The sequence below is a fragment of the Hyla sarda genome, unplaced genomic scaffold (assembly GCF_029499605.1).
Source record: "Hyla sarda isolate aHylSar1 unplaced genomic scaffold, aHylSar1.hap1 scaffold_1140, whole genome shotgun sequence".
NCBI classification, from domain to species: Eukaryota; Metazoa; Chordata; class Amphibia; order Anura; family Hylidae; genus Hyla; species Hyla sarda.
In genome coordinates this window covers 26,512-30,881 of record NW_026607761.1, presented here as the reverse complement: position 1 = coordinate 30,881, position 4,370 = coordinate 26,512, and the positions used below count along the sequence as shown (strand labels likewise).

The 4,370-nt window shown below is 46.1% G+C and overlaps 1 non-coding gene across 1 annotated transcript; it reads right to left on the bottom strand.

Moving 5' to 3' along the window:
- Positions 1-2,091: 2,091 nt before the first annotated feature.
- On the bottom strand, positions 2,092-2,282 carry LOC130301880 (U2 spliceosomal RNA). The gene has a single exon (XR_008852221.1). It is a non-coding gene; the product is annotated as a U2 spliceosomal RNA (small nuclear RNA).
- Positions 2,283-4,370: the final 2,088 nt, after the last annotated feature.

The following is a 4,370-nucleotide window of genomic DNA, read 5'->3' as shown; positions in this document are numbered from 1 at the left end:
AACCGTGAAAGGGGCGGGCCCAACAAGGTCCCCTTCATGGGCACTATCACTGCTTGCTGTCAGGGAGGCTGCCAGACAATTTTCCATGCACACTCTGGGCTGGGGGGCAGTCAACCACCAGTACACACAGCAGAACCTAAACCCATACCATTATTGCTAAGCAGCAAGACAGGGGCCCATTGCACTCCCACGGGGCCTTTTTAAATGCAATCCATAACCCGGATTTGCCAGGAACCCTTCTTACTCCTCCTACTTGCATGTGACACTGGGCTTAGGATCTGCATAGGAAACACACACACAAGCACACACCTACCTTTGTTGCCTGCAGATGCCTCCTTGGCTGTCCCCAAACGGTATCAAACCAACACCCACGGGAAGCTGTAAGCATAGAGGACATGCCTGCACCCCATTGGACTTACCTGTGTGGGTTAAATCCGGGTTATTTGACAACCTATGGCGGTGATGGTTCTGCTCAGGCAGAGCAGTGCTGATGCTCCTCATAAAGCTGTCGCTGCTGTGAAGGTTCTAGGTGACATCACAAATCCCTTTGGTTACATACACAACAAAGCTGGGTTGTTGTTGTTTACACTCTGCAAGGCCTGTGGAAGTGAGTGACATCATAGCACTGTAGTTCTGAGGGTTCAAGATGGATGCAACAATCTCCTGTTGCTTCTATGAAGGCCGTAATAGACGACATCACCAAACAGCTCCATAGTCACATACACAGCAAAGGAGAGATGTTGTTTACACCTAGTGATGTCAGTGGTATTGAGTGACATCACAGCACAGTGCTAAGGCTCCTGGGCCTGGACACAGCAGCGGCTGCAATATCTCAACGGAGAATACGTTTATATCTATGTGTGTGTGTGCGCATATATATATATATATATATATATATATATATATATATATAATATTTCTCCGCCGAAATCACTTTTAAACCCATTTCCACCTTTTTTTCCCTTCTCTTCCTCTTACTTTTTTTTCACGTTTTTTTACGTTTTTCTCCTTTTCGCCTCTTTTCTGGGCGTATTATTCTTCTTTTTCTTCTTTTTTTTCGTCTAATGCATACCCCATCAGTGCAGCAATGCTTATTCAATACCGCCAGCAGATGGAGACACTGGGGGATAATTTTCTAAGGATTTATACTGATTTTTCCTGTCTGAATTTGTCGCACAGAAAGTTGCAGGCCAAATATGTGTGACATTTCTGCGACTTTAGCTTCTAGAGCATTTTTACAACATTATACATAGGTGCTGAATACATAAAAAGCGACTGTTCAGCGACAGACAAGTCGCATCGGCTGAAAGTAGGCCAGAATGTCAGTCCATGTTGGAGCAGGTTTAGATACAGTCTAAAGCATAGATCTCAAAGTCTGTGCACAGAATTTAGCAAGGGCCTCGCACCTTCTGATGCATCAGGTAGGTGCACAATAGCATAGCCTAACCCTCTGTACTTTGGTCTATATTGATGCGGGACATAGACAGCCAGCTGATGACCAATCCATTAGTGCAATGGATGGCTGGAAGCATTTGTCTTTGCCTTTGCAATACCACAGAAGCAATGCATGGTCAATGTACAGCAATGACACACCTGTGTGAACAGCCAGGAGACCCCCCCCCCCCCATGTTATGTTACATAGTTACATAGTTAGTACGGTCGAAAAAAGACATATGTCCATCACGTTCAACCAGGGAATTAAGGGGTAGGGGTGTGGCGCGATATTGGGGAAGGGATGAGATTTTATATTTCTTCATAAGCATTAATCTTATTTTGTCAATTAGGAACATTCAGCACCCACCCGCTATCAAGGCAGCTGCCTATCATGTCATGCCCTACCTGCACAGGTGTGCTGGCTACTCAAATGATCCAATTAAGGAGGCCATTTAGTCAGCAGCAGCAGAAGTCCTGTGCCTGGACGCTCCAACAGGGGCCAGACACAGAAGCAGAAGCAGAAGCAGCAGAAGCAGCAGCAGCACCACCTTTTGTTTATTGGCTGCAGCAGCAGCAAGGCCCACAGGGCTGGCTAGCTGGCTAGCCAGCAAGCAGGTAGCAATGAAAGTAGGAATCTTTCTTTTTAACCCTGTAAGGGGGTGGTGCACTGTACCCGAAGATACTGCCATATCGGGTCAATGCATAGGGCGACGGAAGCAAGCTTCGAAATCGGCCCCCGTTCTCAAAAATCCATTTAATATATGGTCCCCAGATAGGGGACGTATCAGATATTAAACTGATAAGAACAGATACTACACTTGATCTTAGCCAAAAGGCCGAGAAGCGATAACCGTGAAAGGGGCGGGCCCAACAAGGTCCCCTTCATGGGCACTATCACTGCTTGCTGTCAGGGAGGCTGCCAGACAATTTTCCATGCACACTCTGGGCTGGGGGGCAGTCAACCACCAGTACACACAGCAGAACCTAAACCCATACCATTATTGCTAAGCAGCAAGACAGGGGCCCATTGCACTCCCACGGGGCCTTTTTAAATGCAATCCATAACCCGGATTTGCCAGGAACCCTTCTTACTCCTCCTACTTGCATGTGACACTGGGCTTAGGATCTGCATAGGAAACACACACACAAGCACACACCTACCTTTGTTGCCTGCAGATGCCTCCTTGGCTGTCCCCAAACGGTATCAAACCAACACCCACGGGAAGCTGTAAGCATAGAGGACATGCCTGCACCCCATTGGACTTACCTGTGTGGGTTAAATCCGGGTTATTTGACAACCTATGGCGGTGATGGTTCTGCTCAGGCAGAGCAGTGCTGATGCTCCTCATAAAGCTGTCGCTGCTGTGAAGGTTCTAGGTGACATCACAAATCCCTTTGGTTACATACACAACAAAGCTGGGTTGTTGTTGTTTACACTCTGCAAGGCCTGTGGAAGTGAGTGACATCATAGCACTGTAGTTCTGAGGGTTCAAGATGGATGCAACAATCTCCTGTTGCTTCTATGAAGGCCGTAATAGACGACATCACCAAACAGCTCCATAGTCACATACACAGCAAAGGAGAGATGTTGTTTACACCTAGTGATGTCAGTGGTATTGAGTGACATCACAGCACAGTGCTAAGGCTCCTGGGCCTGGACACAGCAGCGGCTGCAATATCTCAACGGAGAATACGTTTATATCTATGTGTGTGTGTGCGCATATATATATATATATATATATATATATATATATATATATATATTTCTCCGCCGAAATCACTTTTAAACCCATTTCCACCTTTTTTTCCCTTCTCTTCCTCTTACTTTTTTTTCACGTTTTTTTACGTTTTTCTCCTTTTCGCCTCTTTTCTGGGCGTATTATTCTTCTTTTTCTTCTTTTTTTTCGTCTAATGCATACCCCATCAGTGCAGCAATGCTTATTCAATACCGCCAGCAGATGGAGACACTGGGGGATAATTTTCTAAGGATTTATACTGATTTTTCCTGTCTGAATTTGTCGCACAGAAAGTTGCAGGCCAAATATGTGTGACATTTCTGCGACTTTAGCTTCTAGAGCATTTTTACAACATTATACATAGGTGCTGAATACATAAAAAGCGACTGTTCAGCGACAGACAAGTCGCATCGGCTGAAAGTAGGCCAGAATGTCAGTCCATGTTGGAGCAGGTTTAGATACAGTCTAAAGCATAGATCTCAAAGTCTGTGCACAGAATTTAGCAAGGGCCTCGCACCTTCTGATGCATCAGGTAGGTGCACAATAGCATAGCCTAACCCTCTGTACTTTGGTCTATATTGATGCGGGACATAGACAGCCAGCTGATGACCAATCCATTAGTGCAATGGATGGCTGGAAGCATTTGTCTTTGCCTTTGCAATACCACAGAAGCAATGCATGGTCAATGTACAGCAATGACACACCTGTGTGAACAGCCAGGAGACCCCCCCCCCCCCATGTTATGTTACATAGTTACATAGTTAGTACGGTCGAAAAAAGACATATGTCCATCACGTTCAACCAGGGAATTAAGGGGTAGGGGTGTGGCGCGATATTGGGGAAGGGATGAGATTTTATATTTCTTCATAAGCATTAATCTTATTTTGTCAATTAGGAACATTCAGCACCCACCCGCTATCAAGGCAGCTGCCTATCATGTCATGCCCTACCTGCACAGGTGTGCTGGCTACTCAAATGATCCAATTAAGGAGGCCATTTAGTCAGCAGCAGCAGAAGTCCTGTGCCTGGACGCTCCAACAGGGGCCAGACACAAGCAGAAGCAGAAGCAGCAGAAGCAGCAGCAGCACCACCTTTTGTTTATTGGCTGCAGCAGCAGCAAGGCCCACAGGGCTGGCTAGCTGGCTAGCCAGCAAGCAGGTAGCAATGAAAGTAGGAATCTTTCTTTTTAACCCTGTAAGG